This window comes from Anticarsia gemmatalis, chromosome 21 (genome assembly GCF_050436995.1).
Source record: "Anticarsia gemmatalis isolate Benzon Research Colony breed Stoneville strain chromosome 21, ilAntGemm2 primary, whole genome shotgun sequence".
Classification (NCBI taxonomy): Eukaryota; Metazoa; Arthropoda; class Insecta; order Lepidoptera; family Erebidae; genus Anticarsia; species Anticarsia gemmatalis.
The window spans coordinates 11,136,642-11,158,655 of record NC_134765.1 but is presented as its reverse complement, the minus strand read 5'-3'; the positions used below and the strand labels follow the sequence as shown (position 1 = coordinate 11,158,655).

The 22,014-nt window shown below is 34.7% G+C and overlaps 1 protein-coding gene and 1 non-coding gene across 9 annotated transcripts in view; one reads left to right on the top strand and one right to left on the bottom strand.

The window, feature by feature from the left end:
* Nucleotides 1–22,014, top strand: part of Dys (Dystrophin) — a 595,099-nt gene that overhangs the window by 196,968 nt on the left and 376,117 nt on the right. The gene's annotated exons all lie outside the window — the stretch shown is intronic.
* TRNAP-CGG (transfer RNA proline (anticodon CGG)) lies at nt 19,339–19,410 on the bottom strand. The gene has a single exon. It is a non-coding gene; the product is annotated as a tRNA-Pro (tRNA).

The following is a 22,014-nucleotide window of genomic DNA, read 5'->3' as shown; positions in this document are numbered from 1 at the left end:
GTCATTTTACGACTTTATTTAGCCTTTTTGAATGAGAAGTTGGTAGTTAATTGTTTGTTTCATGAATTATGTTCTGATTTTTATTTTTGAAAGAACATTGGCTAGTGTAACTTTTTTGTTTACGTACGTGACGTTCTGTTAGTGTTTGAGTTCTGCATGAAGCTTTTTCCTAGATTTGAATGTTTGTGAAGTTTAATATATTTTTCTGGTTCGCAGTTTTGGGGTTAACAATATTATACGACTAGCAACAGATCACAATGTCTCACGTTCGATACCCGAACCAGGCAAAGTATCATTGAGTCTTTCAATAATTAATGTAGTTTGATGTCTTTCTTTAATATATTATAACAATACAGAGCTTGGTTATATGCCCAGTATACGGCAACAAGCTTTTATCCCCGTACTCTAAAATTGACTTATCCTAATTACTATTTTATTTTACTAAAAAAGCCTATATCTTCAATAAATTTTTCAACAAAAGTAAATTTTCAACTCAATCAGAATTAACTCAATATTGATGACAAAAGTTTCATTCATTTGTGTAAGGGTTTGTTATTGACGTGGAAATATGGCGTTCTTCCTGTCTCGGTGATGGAGCGTCCACTCTCACCCCGGCAGCCGATGAGCCCCGGATGTAAGGGCTGCGAAGTAGTCGATACGATTAGAAGTATAGATAAAATAAGAATCGTATTTTTTTGTTTTACTATTTATTTATTTTTCATGCACTTTTTTTTCTGAGTTTATTTTATTTTTTGTTGATTGGACTTTAAAATGTATTGACTAGAAATGTACCTTCGAAAGGTGATTCCATTGTGGAACTTTTTATTTTAACTATTGTGGACTGTAAATCGTTTTTTAAGCATGATCGATGGGAACTTAAAATAAATCATATACTTAATACTAACCTTTATTTGGTCACAACTTTATAATCGCTTTATATTAGCATGAGATTTACTCTTTAAGATAACTTTCTATTTAATAACTAGATACATAAAATAACTCAATGTTTTACTCAATAAACCACTACTCTCAACCATTAAAAACAACCCATTACCCAGTAAATTCATTGCCTGCAACAAACAGAACTTAATTTGCAACCAGTCGATGGACAGTCATCGATAGTCATTTGTCGCGCGACACAAGCGACACAGCGACACAGGCAACAAGGCGACGCGACAAAAACGCCCATCAATCCACCGAGTCATTAACCCATAAAAGCTTTAATGTCCGCAAATGGTCTCGATTCCATTTGTATTCGAGATTTGGGATAATGGTAGGGGTAAGTTATAGGCTTATGTTTTTGTGATACAAATTATGGATATGTTGTAGCAAGTGTGCAACCTGCGCCGAAACGTTAGGCATTTTAAGGTAAAATGCGTGTTCGCGTTAATTCCCGTATTCTATTGTACATTAAACATGCCACGCGAGAGTTTAAAAGTTAAGAATTTAGCTTTTACGACATTACGGATTTGAGTTTATACTCAGAATCCGTACTTCTCTCGTGAATATTATTACTGCGAAAATAGTTTTTTCTGTCGAGTCTTCTTTGATATTTAAAAGCTGTTTGTCGAGCTATTTTTTTTCGAAGAAATTGTTAACACGGGCAAAGCTGCGTCATGCAAAAATTTGTTAAATAGAATCTTTAGCTGCAACAAGCGTAGTAAATACAAAATTAATTTGACTAAATAGAATTACAGTGTGCAAAATGTGAAATTTAAACCAATGGAACAACAATTGACCAAATGCTCTACATGTTCTTCAAAAACTCAAAAATAACTATACCGGATGTAAGTACACCCATATTTTTATCCCAACAGCTCAAAAATATCCGGGTGCTATCCCTTTACAGAAATAATCCGTCCATTGTGTCACAACACACAACGGAAAGGGTCAGGTGGTCTTCAATAGAAACCTCTTCGATACGAGTTAAGTATCGTATTGTACGAGACTAATGCCGATACTCTGAAATGTCGACACGTGTTTATTGACAACGTGTAAGAATATGTGTGTTTGTTTACCGAGTTTAAAGAAGAGGAAGTTCTCAAACCGACTGGTATTTTCTTGAATGATCTAGGTATGGCAACTGCCGGTATCAATAATTGTAATGATTTTTGTATGTAATTTTCCCTTTGGCCGTGTATGATACCAGAGTTTGGTAACCAGTATCATTTATCATTCAATTTCTTTCATCTGAGTAAAAGCCATCAGATCGCATTCTGTACCGACGCTTATTGTAAACCCTCGCTTTATTGAAATCATACATGGAAATAGTTCAACACTAATTTCGTTTTCATTAAGGTATTTTCGTATGATACTGGTTACCAAACTCTGGTATCATACACGGCGGAAGGAGTAATTTTATGTGCCCATTAAGTTACTGTCAAACAACCGTGTATCATAAATTCGAGCCTTACGCAATACAAATATTGTTATGCGCACATAAGTCTATTTTTTCTATGTGACTAATATGTACGAATATAACGTATGCATTGACACATTATATACAAAGTTACGATGCTTACTGCCAAGTTTAGTTGAGATGAGCAAACTGCTAAACTATTAAGGGAAGTACTACTGCTGTATGTTCATAAAATTGATGTTTGCTCAAACAAATATTTACGTGAACGGAGCCACGTGGAAGCATGTAATGTACCTTTCAAATTGTCATCATGCATTTACAGAACACACATTAACTCCGACGTACAGACAGCACGAAACACTCACTTATTCATGAAACGCCGCGTATTTGTCCCGCGTAGAGCCGTTCTCGCCTCGACTCGAGCCTCGCGCAGTCGAGTCTCGAGTCCATTGTCCGAAGACTCGAGCAAGTTTGACGCGTAACTTTATGAGGCGTAAATCTAAACAATTATCAAGATTGTGGTGTTTTAATTTGTTGGTTTTGAGTGTATTGAATACAGATGTTGATGCAATAAATTAAAGCAAATGTGTTGCGTATTTTGCTTTCCATTATTACACAATGTATTTCGACGCATAACATACTTACATGTCCATTTTATTTGGTTAGGTGGCTTTAAAACGCTTCTTTGTCTGTTGTTTTGTTATTTCAATACCAACAAATTTCTTTGAACTGCTATCAGCCATTAGCCATTGTTTTTATATTTGCTCTGTATCGATTCCTCTTCATTTTAGTCACTTGGAAAAGCTTCTACAATACATCTCGCTTGAATTTTTACACGTTTTTGATTGATTATTACAATTTACTAAGTGCCTATTTTTCCCCGTTATCCCAAATTTTACCAATCCGCTCTAACATCCTCCATAAAATATTATATTTCCTTCCATAGTAAGTACTTACTGTCATAATATTTATAAGATATTTCTCACAAAAGGCTAGGTAAAATGTATGGAACGTAACGTCCTAATAAATTCACATTCCTTCCTTGAATACATTTCGTTATGCTCACCGCTTGAGAGGTCTTATTATATGAAAGATATTTTGAAGGACAATGACGATAAAGTTAGAAAATATTCCTTATTATTGTACCATTTATGAATTAACTTGACTGTCGCTTTACCACTCAAGAGTGGTATTAAACTGCTCTAGTTCCGGGTTCGGTTCTCTGGCCAGAAAGGGGGTATTTTTTTCTAGTTTTTTGCAATTTTGTAAGAATATTTTCAATATTTGTGTAGAGTTTAGTGACGAATAAAGATTCGTCTGTACCTACAGAAGGCTAGTTATCTTGGAAATTGTTATGTTTATGGTAGTAACTACAATCATAAACTTTACGTAATGGTTGCGACGTGCTACGTAAATTGGAGAACAGCAACCAAGTATTAGACATATTTCACGAATAACCGTGACGCTCAGCAGAAACGTCGTAAGCGACACACATTAAAAACTGGTCTTACCAAAACACTGTTATCTTATTTTGCTTAAAAACTTAATTAAGACTGACAAAACCTTAATAACAAAAGGCACAACTTGAAAAGATATTTTTGCCAACAATATAGAAGTAGGTAAACGAATTAGCCTTCATCTTGACGTGGCTCGTTGAATTATTCAGTCCGTCAATGTGACGTGAGGGGCAGAGCTGCCGTGATTTTTATCCGACAGTGGTTAATGTGAAGAGGGTAGCTACCCTGTGCCCCCCTAGGGGTCCATGTGTCCAATGTCCGTGGTATTGGGGTCACTCTCACAATGTATTTGTCATTTTATATTAATATGTGTGACAGCTGCTGTCAAGCGTTTGATGTGAGCCGGGAAATTGTGGGCAGTCTTTTCTGTAGTCGTAATTAGAGATAGGACGAGTAAGTCTTTAATTATGAAGGTACTGTTTCAGTTTATATATTTTTTTATTTTAGTTGCTCATGTTTGTCTGTCGGTCAGTTATTTTATGTTACAGTTATATTGCTATTTCTTAACGACTTAATTAAATTTGAATTTGATTATATTTAATAAGGAAATTCTTGAAGAGTCTTATTTAAACAGAGGCTAATTACACGTGACTCGTGAGCATAGTCGCGTGGGATAGTTAGTATCTAAACGAGTAGTAAAGGTGTATTTATATTTCCTTGGTATGTCTCTAGTTCTTTGTAAAAGAAGGCAAAGACCTTATCATTTTATTGTTGCACATTTTCAAACGATCTTACTGAGAATTTCCCCGCTCATATTTCCTTGTAGATTCTTTGAAGATTGCATTACACCAAGATTTCACGGAACTTGACTTTCTTTAGTACAAGAAAATGTCAACAATATAAAAAGGCTTCCCAGTAAAAATAGAATTCTAATCCTGAAATGTGTATGACATAATCTTTGAAATACTTAGACTATTTTAAGAATTATATCATCGAAGCGATCGTTATTGTTATCATTCCTTTTATTTGAAACTATCGCAATTTTCTTTAACCAGTCTTTACTAAATAAATATCCATTTTCCAATAAAAAGCCTTCTAAAACCGGACAGGTTTACAAACTGACACATCTATATTTGAAAGGCTATTAAAAACATGGCCACTGTGTACACCAATGACACGGGTCACACGGGGTGCTTCCCTCCAAATATAAACATTCGACGTTTGTTTGTAAACCCTCCCGTGTGGATCGAGTTAGTGACGTACCACGAAACATTAGGACAAACGATTCTTCCATCTATCAAACGATACATTGCGCGTTTTTTATGACGGGTTCTAACAACTGTCGGTTCTAACAAAGTAATGGATGTAGAATTTGGGTATACGGTCGTGTTTTTGTTACACGATTTGAAGTAAATATTGGTTTAATATTGTTGGCTTGTAAATAGAATCGTTAGGGACGGGGGGTAGGCAGCAACGGTCGTTTGTGTAAGTATTAATAACTTTGAATGGTATTGCCAAGGTTTGTTTTGTGCGTATAATCTGTATTAATATAATTGCTATATCTGCTTGAGTGCCTTGTATCTGCCCAACAATGACAGCCTTTTGTAATGTAGAGTGATTAAGTGAGATTTGCCAGGCGATATCGATTTAGATTTCGAAATACTTAGATACCTATACACAAAAAATAGCTATGAAGGTGCGTTGTTGTCTACGAGGTCCCAAGTTTGTATTCTGCGTCACACAAAATGCCATTTATTTATCACAACAAAAATAGTATTGTAGTTAATAAATGGAGCTACTCTCATGCTGTACACGTCATTACTAAAACAAGCCAGTAAAAACGAAAATTTCAACCTAACCCACAGAGCAGCTTACCTTTTTTTACAAAAATTAATCTCTGAAGCCAACTCAAAATGACAGGCCAACAAAACACAGCGAGCATCGTTTGTAAGCATCACGCTGCCCCGCGGCGTCGTCCGTCCTCTTGTACTCATACTACATGTAGCCAGCCGTAGCCCGTCGTAGCGCATCGTAGGCGGTCGTAGCCCGTCGTAGCCGGTCGTAGCCAGTTGTACCGCCCCCGGCGACACGTCCAATTTGCGTCCGCCTTTATGTCCCTACCTTTATTGTGTAATCACAACATTGTAACAAAAAAACAGAACTTTGTAAGCCATTTTTTGGTTACTTTTGGCTGGTTTTAATGCTATTATGGCACTCGGTCATTATATTGTTGAGGTATAATGACTGAGTGCCTGTTTAGTTCAACTTATTTTGTGATTTAAAGTTTTACTGCTTTTTTTATTAAGATATGAATGATTGATATGAATTATGAAAGACAAGAATGGGAAGGCTTTTCTCTCGTTTATGCTGGCCCTAAGCGTGATCGTGTCAGGTCACTATCATATTACCTGTAAAATTACATTTTTATATGGAGAGTCCCTGATTTAATGCTTAGATATCTAGGTACATATTTATGTAAAAGACTGCGTATGTCCTGTAATGGCCGTCTTTGGGATAATATGATGCTACTATTGGAAAAGTCCTTTTCTCGAACTCACATGAGACTGTCTTCTTGATCTCCACTCGTTTGGTTCACGACAGTAAACTTTTCTAGCTACTGTACCGTGTCTTATAGATAGTTCTTACTACACTGCTGGTCTGAGCTAGTGCAACCAATAACGAGGGCATTTGTTTTTGAACTAGCCATGGGATCAATAGACTTTGCAATGTTGACCCTTACGATATGTTTGGAGTTAGATTGAGCTCTTTATAATAGGAAACATATAGACCTGGTTTACGAAAGATAAGATCTAATAACTGAGAAATTTTATTGCCTCGAAAAAAGCTGTAAACATAAATAAAAAGTCCAACAACACTAAACTAACGAAGTTTTAAGAGAACACTAAAAACGGCTCTGTTAGTTAGTCACGATTTTAAATAAACATAAAACTACAATTCATTTCGTGTAACTCATTAAATACATTGTAAGTAAACCATTTTGTACAAACACTTCGTTAAACGACAACAACGATCGTTAATAAAATACATTGTATCAACAACAACAACAACTTACTTTTCTCAAAAACGACACTCGGAAATGAGGCGGGCAAACATTTCCGCGATGAATCACACCGCCGCCGCCGTCCGATAGATGGCGTTATCTTAAATAATTACCGCGCGGTGCAAAGCCGCCTGTGTCCGGACAAAAATGCATTAATATTGCACCCCCGTGACGTATCACAGTTAGGGATGCTTTATTATTTATGACGATATAAATGCTGGAATTTTGTGAGTGAATAATTCGCGGGTTTAGTGAATGTGTTTTTGCGTTTCCTGCATTTTGTTGTTTGTACAATATTTTGAGCTGCATTTTGGGACTGGCTGCAGATATTTTATGTAATAGGAATAAACTTTATGTACGCTTTTCGTTGCTATTAATGCAAACATTTTATATGGACGACCTAGAACCAGGCTGTAGAATTCTATAAGAATGGTGTTTCTCCACTAGTAGACATCTTTTTACTATAACATAGAATCTATACCATGATTTAATAGAAATCATACCATGATTATTGCTGTACTAGTAGGCCAGGTCTCCTATCGGGGTGAGTGAGTGATATTTTAACAAGGTGTATATTAGTTTTTAAATTCCTACAAGAACTATTTACGAAATTCCCAGTCATCGTACTTTCTTCAAGTCACTAAGACGATCGTTATTTTTTTGTGTCGACACTTACAACAATAATATTCCACTTCAAAAGCCAGCCAATTCCTTTCTCCACACAATACAGTCTCCATCTCCCGGCGACAATCTCGCGCTGTTTAGACATACACTGCTTCACAACAGAGACGCTCAGAGCTCAGTACTGAGTGCACAGTGTGCAGTGTACAGCACACGTTTGCGCTCACACAATGAGTGCGCACTCAAAGCTGCGTGGCTCTCATTTAGCGCGTATGAGTTGAATGAGGTTTTGCGACTGTATTGTGGGGAATGAAGCAATGATATGTGTGAGATGAAAAGTTTCCTTAGAAGTCTAAAGCTTTAAGAAAATTGTATGATGTATATTTTTTTATTATTGTTATTTTATACAAGTTGACATGTGCAAGTAATTTAGAAAAATTACTTTGAAGTTTTTTAATGGAAAAAGTAGCTTCTTTTTGATGCTGGGTCTTCAAATATCAGTATGGTTCCAGATTTAGAGCCAAACACAGAGTTTTTTTTCCAAAAGTATAGCCTTATTGGGCTAAAAGATGATCATCATTTTATGTATGAGCAGTCCCGTGGTTTAGCTAGTTAGAATAGATTCAATACGGACGTGATAATGTATGTTTATATTTCAATTTATTACTGAAATATAATAAATAGGAAGTGTTTCATTGTATTTGTGGTTTGATAATGATGGAAGTTAATACAGTTGGATACAGTACAAATATTTGTATTGATGTGCCAATAATATACTGACAGTTTATTGTATCACGTGTGGTTTTGTGTATTACTGAAAATCAGAGGTACTTCCTGTATGAAACAATGGATTTTACAGTGTTCTGTTTGCTATTCAACATCGAAAATGGGAAGATAATTTAATTTTATCCCATTTGCATTTTGCAGTAAAATTAATAAAGTTAAGTTTAACCAATGAATAGATGTTGAAATCGGCCGTCAAAAAAATCATACCATTTAGAATAGACTTGTCTAACTGAAAATACGATAATAAGGTTTTACAAAACACTGAAGACTGCTGAAGGAATCCACTTCAGCCACAAAAATAGCTATAACTTTCATAAGAATGTATGAATATATTTAGACGAAGAGCTTTTTATTCTAGCCTTAAGGTGTGTACACATTCGACCAGTGTTTCTTCAACTTTTCTAGTCCGTGGACTTCCAGCAAACTAGGTACAATTTCAAGGACCTCCTCAATAAAGAAATTATTAGCCTTCTGATTGTACAGAAGTCAACGTTTAATTGTTTGCATTGATTCGCAGATAGATGATGGTTGTTCTGTACATCCGTAAAAAAAATGCATGTCGGTTAAAACCATCCATAAAAAAGCATTTCTTGTCTTTAAAAAGTAAAAGTAAACTCATGTCATGCGATAATAACCTACTAAGTAAATTCTTTTAACATTTTTAAAAGGAAGAAGCAAAAATACCAAAAGAAAATTCTAAATTAATAGCTCTCTTGCTGAATATATTTCGACAAGAGCTTCAAGTACAAATTGCTCTAATGTGTATTCCCCTTCATAAGTTTTGGACAAGTCGTGCCCTCGAGAAGTAGTTAGTAGACAAAGAAAACAATATTCATATTCCCCTGGGAGGGAGGGGGACGGCGCTACTCGTATCTTTGCGTCGTCAAACTGTGACGTAAGTGTGTCCTGTGTCGGCGAGTTTCTTTGATGTGTGTGATTGAGGGTGGAGAACGGATTTCTTGTTTTTGTTGTTTTTATCGTATTTTTGCAGATGTTTTCTTTTCTTTTGTTTAGGTTTGTAATATTGAAATATTGATTGAATTGTACGTTTTTTCCGTTGAGATATACTACATTGTGATGTATTTTGTTTTTGTACTTACATAAAAACTATACAACTATTAACCTAAAGTAACGTACTGAAAAACCGTTAAAGAAAGTACTTACTTATAAACGTTAAAAACTAAAAAAATGTTTATAGTCGGTATATAATTACATGTTTTATCACTAATCCAATCGTTTGTTCGTCATGTATGACTGTATTTAACTGTGTTAATGTATTTCTGAAATACTAGTAGAGTTATAAAATACTTATTTTGTTTTTTATTTGTTACAGGTAAGACAGACTATTTTAGAGAATGCGTGTGTTTCAAGGTCGTAAGTAACGTAATTTAAGAACCGATATCAGGTAAAAGCATTTGTACCACAACATCACACTATTAATGACTAACCATGATTTGTTTACTTCTACATAATGTACTAACAACTTAAAAACGTTTTTTTTCCATTCCAACTGTACTCATTATTTAGATAATTAACTATTCTTGTTTAAAAACCAAACAGTTATCCATACTTGTAGCACAACAGATTTACGCCCACCTTTATCGAAATCAAATTAAAAATACCCGCACAATATTACCATTCATTAGCCGCTAGATGGCGTTGTACAAAGCACATGATTGATGGCGGCCACGTCACGGGAATTTGATCAATTAGATGTTTTTTACTTTATTTCTATACGCAGATTGATGATGGACGAGAAATTTTAATTATTGTTCAGTTCTGCTTGTGGGGAAATGTTGAAACTTTGTAGGTCGAAGTTCGGTGGTCTGGTAATTATAAAGTTATTGGTTATTGGAATTTTTGTAGACTTGGAAAATGTAAAGTGATTAGGTTTGTCTGTCGTGTGGGTTTTTGGCGTAATTTATGTTCGTTCCTTAGATATCGTATAGTATCGCTAAATTCAACTCAAAAATTCGGCAGAGCCTAATCATACTTAAATTAAAATTAGACTGCTGCTTGTAAATTTCTTTTTTAGTATGAATAACTTTGTTTCTGTGTTCACTGTTTTGTGATTAATATCTTTAGAACATGTTTTCGTAAATGAATTAAATCATTTAAATCACCTTTGTTCTTAAACTAAAAGTCAGGTTATGGTGAATTTTAATATACATTATGTACCTATATATTAATAACGAACTAACTCCTAGCTCCAAGAAAACAATAACTTCCGTGAAATAGCTTTAGTTCTGAATATCATCTATCTCTCTCGGAGTTGGATTACAGTCTACATACAGACAGACAAACAAAATGTAACACACTACTAAATAAGTAAAAACTACTCGCGCTCCAATTAGTAGTTCATACAGTGGTGTAGACTACAGCGGTCGGCGACGACCCGGCCAATTTAAACTTTACACCTAATAACACACACCCTGTGTTACTGGAGTGCGTTCTAACAACATGCTGTATGTTGTTGTTGATGGAAGAAGTGATCAACAGTTGTTGGGGTTATACTATTAATGTTATTGAAAACATTCTTAATGTATAAAATGTCGACTTTTTTAAAGTATGCAATTTTTATTTGTAGTTTTTTTACTTATTTATAGGATGAATTATAATAAATAATAATAAATAAATAATAATCTTTATTTGTAAAAATATAAGTACAATACATATTTATACACATATTACATTTTGGACTTGGCACTAAAATATAGTATTACAATTATATCTCTGGGCCCCACACTAGGATTCCCTGTGTCGTGGCGAATTATGAAACTTAATCTGCTTTATATTTACGAAATAAAAATTGTGGCTTTATGATTAAAGTCTTAACCAATTCTAATGTAGTGGCCATAATCGGAACATTAGATTCGATCTTAGGAAAACCAAAGTAACTCAATAAAGTTTCTATTCTTTGCAATTCTAATCATTAATACACCAACATATTTAAAAAGGCATTCTCTTTTCTATAGCTCGAAAACTACAAACTAGTCTTCAAAAGGCTAGGAACTAATTTGAACCATCACTAACCTGCACTAAATCGATGAAGCAACATAAAAGCTAGATTAGCTTTCGAATTGGAAGGAGAAAAGTGCTTTCTTTCGAGAACGATGGTAACCCGTGCGTCGCAGCGCGTCCTAACTGCGTCCCGGCAGCGTGCCCGTGAGCTAGGGATGTAATATAAATGTATTAAGTTTCGGATTCGGATATGATTATTTGCGTATTTTTTTAACCTGCGTTAGTTTCTCACTGCTGGTTAAAAAGCCTATCTCGTAGCATTTTAAACCATTTGGTTGCTTGTTTTTTCTTGCTATCTATCTAGACATATTCTGTATCGTCGGTTTTTGACGACCGTCTTGAGACACAAATTTCTGGCAAAATTAATTTCTGCAGAGATTAATATTGCATTCGGTCTCTGCATACCTCAGGCGTGATATTATGTATTTACTTCGGATATAAAAATATTTTTGATTGATTTTGCATAGTTTCAATTAGTTTCGGATATGGATAAAAGATTTTAAAAGGTAACATAACCAACCTATTCTGCATGTATCGAATAGTAGGTACTTTTTTCGGATGTGCAATAGTTTCGGATACTTTTCCGGGGCTGTATAACATCCCTGGCATATGCATGCGAGTCACGTGCGCCGGCTGCGAGGGGGGTTAGACAATACGCCGCCGAATATCTCAAAGGATTATTTCCACGGATTCGCCTTTATTATCGTGTTGCTTTACGTATGTTACGTTTTTGTTTGTATTTCATTTATATAGTACTTTTAAGTTGGCGTAGTATGAGTAAATATTATATTTTGCGTTTGTAAGGCACTATATTTCTATGGTATATATGTGACTTTGTCTTTCTCTCTCTCTCTCTCTCTCTCTCTTCTACGCTATTTGTCTCATATTGTGGTGGGGTATAGCTAGGGCTATAGTAGGTATTTTACAAACAGAAACAATAATTCGTAAGTAGAGAGTAGGGTGCGATATTCAAAGTGCTCGTCACGTTTTTATTGCAATAGGTGTCGTGGGTTCGATTCCCGCACAGAACTTGACCACTATCAGTCTAATATAATTTATATTCGTTATATTTTGTATGTTTCTAAAGTTTTCGTGACAGATATACTTACATCCGTAAATATCTATTGACCCATTAAATTTCTTTAAAAAAACCATCAATTTATATAAACCTACCAATGAAAAAACCTTTCTCAAATCGTTTTAAAATACACTCAATTATCGAACAATAAGCGCACGATATTATTCTTTAATTTTACCCCACAGGGTATAAAAATACAAAGTAAAAAGAGGTATCAAATGGTTTATAATTCGAGGACACTACGGGAGGTAACGGGAGGGACTGAGGGACACCGCAGGGCGTCTCGAGCCCTTCAAGCCGCTCGTTCTAGCCGCTTTTATGCCCCTCCCTTCGTTTTACACCAACTAATTCTTGTTATACGAATAAATTTTCACGTTTCTGAGTGACCAACTGTTTTTGATTTGAGGGAATTTCTGGATTTAGCTGATTTATGCTATGGAAAAGAAAAAAATTGAATTTTTTCATACATTCTTCGTTCTCAAATAATTGAACTTTCGTTCACTTATTTCTTATTTTGGAGGACTTTTCTGAGTTCTCTAATGCGTGACTTTCCTTACATTTACTCTTTATAGGTTACAAGCTATAAAATACCCGTTTGGTAGGTTACAAGTTCTACCTAAATATTAATAAATTTATAGAACGAAGGATGATAGGAGAAAAGTTAATTCAGTATAAGAAGTCACGGAACAGACTTTAACTTGTATTTGACTTAAGCTAACTTGAAACTTGACATAGAGGTTTGTGAACTAATACTGCGGGTTCAAGTTTATAACTTACTTTTAACTTTCATTTCACTCAATTTTCCTATATCATTGAATGTACATCTAGTATAAGACTTAATCAATTTTAAGTTTACTTTATATGTATGATAACTAACAAACTGTAACATCCTGTAGTTTTATATATAGTTATTGCTCCTCTTTTGTAAGGCGTGGTGTAATGAACCAAAGTTTATTATTATGAATGCAGCTATTATCATACTCAGAAAGATATATTCAAATCCAACGGATGATTTGTAGCGTTTGAACTTTAAAACATTAAAAAATGACTTATAATTTACTTCTTATATTCACATTTCTATATCGCAACATATAGTTTATTAAATCTTTTAAAGATTAATAATTATATAACTTTCTTAGATAACGCTCATAAGAATTCCACTCACATCCTTTTCTAAACATCAAATTCAACAAAAACGTAATAGCCTGTTTTTGCTCCGAAAGTTTCAATTCTCCATCATGGCCACCCTAGTGTTTCATTATTCATGCATTCTCGTGGAAATTTATTACACGGAAGATTTCCACCGGAGACCGCTTTGTTTGAATAAAACTAATATAAACACAAAACTAAATAACAACATGACAAGCTTACTCTAGCTTTGAAGGAAAATTACGAAAATGCCTGAAAGGGAAACTTGCCTGGGAGGTTTTTGAGAAGTTATCTAGAAAAATGGTGCTTGAGTTAGTTCAAATTTCTTAGTCTCAAGGTCTCTGTTAATTTTGACTTTTGAAAGTACTCGTAAGTTACTCATTTATCGGAGAAAATTAGAATGAGTGCGTTACCTTACGATTTTCTCAGAATAACCATAAAGTACTCGCAAATATATTGTGTAAAAAAAACTCGGGGAAAAGCTCTCAATTTTACTACGAGAGATGATAACCATAGCATTTCGTTACCATCACGATCTCATAACGTAACCGTATCGGGTCGTTACCGTCAAGTTACACTGTTGTTACCGACGCGTCGCCGTGTCGTTACTGAGTCGTCTTCGTGTCGTTTCCGAGTCGTCCCCGTGTCGTTGGTGACTCGTTGCCGTGACGTTGTCGTGTTGTTACCGTGTCGTTGGTGACTCGTTGCCGTGACGTATCCGTAGTCGTCAAGTTTTAATAGCTTACGGCTCCGTGATTGTTTTGTAAGAGCGTTTGTGTTGATTTTATTGACGGAGTTTCTGTTCGAGGGTGAAGTTGTTCGGGGATGTTTGAGGGCGTGTTGCCAATATTGTGATTGAATATTGTATAGTCCTTGGTTTAACTTATCCATGAGACCATTTAAGGTATGCTATGTGGATCATATCGCTCCAGGTGTGATACTCAAGTCGGGCATTATTTTTACGTGTTTTCTTGTTAATCAATAACTCGTGTGACAATATGATTTTAAATAAATATTTGGTACCTGAAAGCTTATAGGAGCATAACAATCCTTTTCTCACCATATATCATCCTGTCAGTCCTTAGAAAACGAGCGTATTATTAAATAAAAAAATACATACAGTTGCTTTATCTCAGATAAGAAACAGAAAAGAAAACTAAAGTTTAAAGGTAAACAAATAAACTCCAAAACAAACACACACAAACCCAAATCTCATACACCCATAAATGCAAGCAGTGGTCATAATCACAGCACTCATCCATCATTCACCTCGTTCAACTCTTTGTGGATATTGGTCGTATTTCACCAGCCCGCCGCCCGCCTCCGCCTGCGAGACCATTATGCGCTGACCGTAAATCTGACGACCCCTTCCACTATCCACTTATAGGGGGTCGGTGATACGTCTCTTAAAGGGTTAAAGCGATGCACTATTTTAAAGATTTTTGTATTGATGCTAAAATAAGGTATTTTTGGTGGAACGTGCTAGCCAGTTAGTTTGTGGTAGTCACTTGTTTCTTATTCAGTGGAGAGTATGGTTTAATGATGAATAACAATATATTTTTTACGATCATGGTATGGAGTGTCATGGGTGTTATGCCTTTATGAAACTTATAGCTTGTGAGAGCCGCAGATGGTGATAAGGGACAATATAAAATTGCTTCTACTCGTTTAGAAAATTAATTTACTTGTAGTTTAAAGCAACAGCTAAATACATACATAGCTATATTCCATATATCCAAACTGTCACTGGTTACAATATTTACATATTCTTCTTATATTTCTTCATCCCATTAGAATTCAGTATACAGTACCTTTTAAAACATATTTTTTTTCGTTATTTTACAAAGTTAAATTCGTCAAGTTCTGAATTTACATAAAAAGCGTAAACAATCAGTAGATTGTTGTGAACTCGCGACTAACCCCTGGAGGTTTCCAACTACTTGAAGTAATTACTTTCACTTAAATATGGTTCCCTTTTAGCGGAGAAACTTGTTTAATAAAAGTTTTTACATAAATGTTTACGTTTCAGTTGAAAAAATCCTGCTAAGTAAGACTCGTTAACAATTCCTATGTTTACGTCAAACATAGGAATTGTTAAGTGAAAAAACTACGAGTTTATTTTATAGGCAATTAGTTTTTCATGATTTTTTTAACCTTTTACTGTCCCACTGTTGGGCAAGGGTCCTCCTGAACGAAGGAGGGTTAAGTCCTTGAGTCCACCATGCTGGCCATGTGCTGGTTAGGGACTTTGCATGGCCTCAAGAAATATATTAATTGAATTTTAGACGCTCGAGGTTTTAGCACAATGTTTTCCGTCACTATTAGAGCAAGTGATAATTATTTCTTATACACGTAGTTTCGGAAAGACATTTAACATTTTTATTACTAACCGAAAAAACTAAGTTAATTATGGTTGACTTGTTGAAAGTTTTAAAAATATTTTACAAGCGAACCCAAATCTCAAAACTTTTCAGCGTCTGAATTTCATAATAGCCTGTTACTACGTAGTAAACAGGCACTTAAGTGTTGACTTAAATTTATAGCCTTTAGCCAAAACTTACCCGAATGTTTTATTTGATAGTTAAAAGCCTTTTACTCGCCCTGTGTTTGACTTTACACGCGGCAAACAGATATATGTCAGTATTTTTTGCTGGCAACCCCGCTAGTGAAATGGCAGTAATATTTTTTGTCTGGCAACACTAATGTGAAGTGTCTATGATTTGTTGGAATAATGCGTTTGTTTGTTGACACAATATTTTTATATTTTTTGTTACGAATAAATAAATAAATCATAGTTTAATGGTGAGTGATGACTGTGACGTGTGATGTTTTTGAACATTTTTCATGAAAATGTACGGTTGTTGGCTGAAATTAATGTAGCATGAAGTATGTATACGCACATTTTATTTTTACTGAATAATTGTGAATATCGTGTCGAAAAAAATCTGGAGTGAATTAATTGTCTAAATTGTGTAATTTTCTTACTAGAAACTCTTTATACTCACCAAGGCCTTATAGACATTTCAATCAGACTCTTACTCTCTTTACAAAGCTTCTAGTTTATAAAACAGAAAATCACCAATTCAAACATACATCCATTACAGTTGTATTCCTTCAAAATATATTTTCAAAATAAACCAATATCGTCTAATACATTATATCCTACCCCACAAACAAACGGACATGACAATAGGCGACAATCTCGCATTAGTTGAACATGTTAGTTGAAGCGATACCGACGGTTCATTGGTCACGGGCCGGCGGCCATCTTGTTACGTCATTACTTCTATATTTGAATTGTCAGTTGGTTTTTTATAGATGGACTCGTCAGGGATTATTCTGGCTTTTTCTAATATTATTTAATTGTTTTTTTTTTATTTAAATAAATAAATAAATATTTTGGGACAACTCACACACGGTCATTAATATTATTATTATTTTACGATTTGTCAGTCACCTTAATGTCGAAGTTGTTCAAAATCACCCAAAAGGCTTTGGTTTTAAATTGGAGCAAGGGAGTTATTCATTTTCTAAAGTCAATTTGAGTGTAGGTTCTTAAAAAATTGCCAACCTCCGCCTTTGCCTTCTGTTGAGAGCCTCCATTGCGTACCTAATTAGCAATTGGTTGCGTATACCTTGAAAAGGGCTGTATTTATTACAAGAACTGACGACTTTAGAGCAATACTATTAAATGATTCCTTACGAGAGTGTATGAACACAAACCGATAACAAACAAACTAAACATGTTCGTATTAGTAAAAAGCCTGTATTATTTGAAGCGATACTCGCGGTTCATTGCTCACGGGAGGAGGGTACTTCATAACCGCCATCTTGTGACGTCATAACGGTTTTATTTCACCACTGCCCGGCGTTTTGTTATAGGCTTTGCAGGACTAACTAGTGATTTAGTCTTGTGAAAGGTGTTGTGTTATATTTAAATATATTTCTAGTGGAGTAATTAGGTTTGATTCCTGAAAAATAAGGGTAGTAAAACAGTAAGAGAAATCGGTTGTTCCCTTCTTATTATCATAAGTAATTAACACTATATTAAGGAACTTCTTAACCATTAAGATAACTTCGGAATAACTTATCTCCTAGATAACCTGACAGGTAACTAATACATGTCTAAAGGTTCCGATAAAGTAGCATAAACATTTTATATAACTACTGGAATCCCGCAGTTACGATCGCGTAGACTTTAGTTTTGCCGTTTTCACAACATTTTTGGTTGCTACTCCACTCCCGTTAATCATAGTGTGATGTTATATAGCATGTAGCCTTCCTCAATAAATGGACTATTGAACACAAAAATATTTTTTCCAATCAGTAGGTATTTAAATTAAGTCATTCAAACAAAGAAACAAATTCTTCAGATTCATTTTAATTTTAGCATAGACTAGCTGACCCGCGCAACTTCGCTTTCAACATAAGAGAGAATGCGCAAAATTTTCCCCGTTTTTGTAATTTTTTTTACTCGTACTCTGCTCCTATTGGTCGTAGCGTGATGATATATAGCTTATAGCCTTCCTCGATAAATGGGCTATCTAAAACTGAAAGATTTCTTCAAATCGGACCAGTAGGTTCTGAGATTAGCGCGTTCAAACAAACAAACGAACAAACTCTTCACCTTTATAATAATTTTAGCATAGATTACCGGCTCTAATAATACCTACATCGGTAAAACATCTTCGTATTAGCTATTCAAAGAACAACGGAAGCCACCGGAATACTTGCAGAATGTATAAATAACAAGTAATCATGTTGTCAATCAGCTTTACTCGAAATAACGACGAAATGTAATTCGTTTTCAAATTACAACGCGTGGGAGTGATGTGGAAGTATTTTTAATATGTAGTGGTTTACTTTCACGGACTTTTTAGAGAAAATTATGTGTATTTTTATGAAATTGTGTAATTGGGTACCGACATAAACTAATAAGTATTTTAATATAAGAAATGTAATATTCATTTGTTGTCTTCGAATGTGTGATTATTGTGTTTGATTTCTTAATACAGAAAAAGAAGAAAATTCTTGACTTTCCTATTGTAATAATATGTAATTAAATAATTTTAAAAGACTATGTTTGCGAGTGAAATGACTGGCTTCTCAATATTAGTAGTCTTATTACTGCTTGAGTTTGAGCAATGTGCAGCTGGATTTTCGAAAGCTATGTTTGAATTAGCCAACTTTCAAAACTAAAATATTAGACTATTTATGAAAATTTTGCTATGTCTTACTAAGCATCATCCTCAAAAAATTCTAAAAACTCGTATATAATTCTCAATAGAAATATGAAACTGATGTACAATCCGCTCAAAACCTCGGGTACAAGCTACTGAGTATCGTGAGGTAGTCGGAGGGCTCGAGAGGGCTCAGACGACGCACTGTCATGGAACACTGAGTTATTACCAGACACACTATTACCAGACACACGACAGATTATAGCGAGGGTTCGGGTTTGATGCTGTGTTGTGGAAATTATTGTTATGAAACGTTAGCTTTACGTGATGATTTGGAAAGGTGTTTTTAAATGTTAATATGTACTAAGCTGATTTTTCTTATAGACAATACCAAGATCTTCTATAAAAAAGTTTCATATTAAAATTGTGTCTACCGATATCCCAACGCTGGGCAAGAGCTCTTTAAGAATAAAAAATATAAAAATATAAGTCCACAATGTTGACCAAATGAACTTTAGGACTTTTTATGTTATACACTAAGCTCAGAAAAATGTCTAATAATTGTAAATAATTTCAACTAAAACAAAAAGGTTTTTGTCATGTCTTCCTTCGTTTAAAGAATAAACGGGCTCGTCCGGGATTTGAACCCGGGACCTCTCGCACCCGAAGCGAGAATCATACCTCTAGACCAACGAGCCACGCCGACATGTAGAGACTACCCTTATTTAAGGCTCTCTTGCGATTCGTATGAGAATGAAGCAGTTTCGAAGATTTCTTGCTTTAATACTTTGAACAAAGAGTTTAATTTGTTATACGTACGGTACTAGTAGTCAATTGGTTTGACTCTATAGTCTCTACAAATTATTAGCGCACTAGTTGTTGAAAGGAGTAAGTTTCTTTTAAAATTAATAGGCGACGATGTGAGGGATTTTTGCCTTGGTAATTGACTCAAATATTTACATTATAACATAAACTAAAAACAAATAAGTTAATATTTACTTTATAGGTACACTGAAACTAAAAACTTTATTTTTATGAATGCTGTCTTCGACGTTTTGATGTCAGTTATAAAGAGATTCCATTTTTATGTAAAGAACCATTAAAAACGATTGATAATTATAACTTATTTTATAGTTTTAAAATAAACAGAATTCAGTCTTCTTACTTATAATTTTAACTATTTTAAGTTAATTGCAAGCTGCAAGCCTTTTCACTGATCTGTGACAGGCAATAATTTTACTATACTAGCTGACCCGCGCAACTTCGCTTGCGTCACATAAGAAGAATTTTCCCCGTTTTTGTAACATTTTTCACTGCTACTCTGCTCCTATTGGTAGTAGCGTGATGATATATAGCCTATAACCTTCCTCGATAAATGGACTATCTAATACTGAAATATTTTTTAAATCGGACCAGTAGTTCCTGAGATTAGCGCGTTCAAACAAACAAACAAACAATCAAACAAACAAACTTTTTAGCTTTATAATATTAGTATAGAAGTATAGATTATAATATGGCACTAAACGAATCACGTCTACAAATAAACTAAACACAAAAACCAACTAAATGAGGTTATAAAGTCACAAATATGAGCGGTACTAATACAGCTAATACGGTTAATGGTACGCAATCAATCAAGTAAAGCCGGGACACATTGATTCACTCGACGACGCCCGACTGTTCGGTGACGAACCAATCACTGGGATGTCACCATATTTTGGATGGTTACTTGGGACTTGATGAAGAAAAAATTACGAAGAGAAATTATTCGGTACTTTTGCTTAAAAGAAATTAAAATAAATACGGCTGTGGTCATTGCCACTGCAGTATAAATGAAAGACTTTTCCTAGATGCAGTGCAGGTTAACTGATTTAATTTTTTTTAAGGCACCTCTCGCCCTAAGAATTTCTCTTGCGTTGCGGGAATTTTTACAAACATACAAACGATGGACACATTGTAAAACAAGACCCGAAACAACTATTTGTGAATCGCATAAATATAATTGTTCCGTGTGGGAATCGAACCTACGACCTCCCAACACAATAGTAGATGCGTGATGACCTTACCCACTGCTCCACGGTGGCAGTGTATTCTAAAATAAAAATTATTCTAAAATAAAATAAAAATAAAAAAAACCGAATTTTCATGAGCTCTCGGATACACTACCGACCACGCCACAGAAGCAGTTATTATTTAACATTTCAAACTAATCAAATTTATAGTAAAACAGAACAAGTTAGTTACATTTCGGTAGTTATTCACAACTTATCCTTAAAACTACGTTTCAGTTTAAATCAAACTGTACATTTTCACAGTGAGCTTTGAACATCAACTGCTATAACTTTTACACGCAGCGTTCATTGAGTTATCCGGCCAACATACGGAGCTGAAACGAGCACTACTACTCGAATGAATTTCACTCGCCAAATTATATCGCTAACTTTTACATGTATCAGTGTGGAATATTTTGCTTTAGAAATGTGATTTATTTGAAGAAGTTAATGTTGAAATGGATGCTTATTTTGATATTAAGATATATATTTTTTTATCTATTTCTGTCTCACTGCTGGCCTAGTCTCCGCCCAAACAAGGGAGAAGGGCCTTGAGTCCACCACGTTGGCCAAGTGCAAGTTGGGGACTAAATAAGAATAAATAATAAGACTAAGATGAATTGTGATAGTATATTTGTGGTCCAGGATAATGCTGGATTCAACAATACATGTTAATGGTACGGAATGGTAGTATGTGCGTAATTGGAGTAAAGCAGGAAAAATACATCTGTTAGCCAATTACAGTATGTAAGAAAGTTAAGTACCCTGCATAGTTAAGATATTCTAATTTTTATTACTTTAAAACTCACGTGTCGATACACCGAAATTAAATTAAAAGATTAAATAATTCTTATTACACGTAAAATTATCAACCTTAATAAGAGTAAACTTTTATTATACTAAGTTACCTTTGAAATAACAAACATCCTTGCACTAAACAAAAAACTAAACACAAATGCAATTTAGCTCCCTCTAGAAAAACTTACATGTCGCGCAAACGTGGTGCCCCTAGTGGTAGAATTCAATTTGTCAGCTGTACACGTCTTGCGAGATTGCGGAGCGGCGCGTGACGCGCGACCCGCAGCCCGCAATGTACTGTGACAGACATCCGTTAATGTGCACTGAAATAACTACCGTGGTGAAGGAAATTGTTAGTACGTTAGATAGGCTGTAGTTTTTTCTTAAATATTTTTTTTCCAAATTGAAAGATCGTAAGTTTTAAAATGAAAATGTATTTCTTAGAAAAGTAGT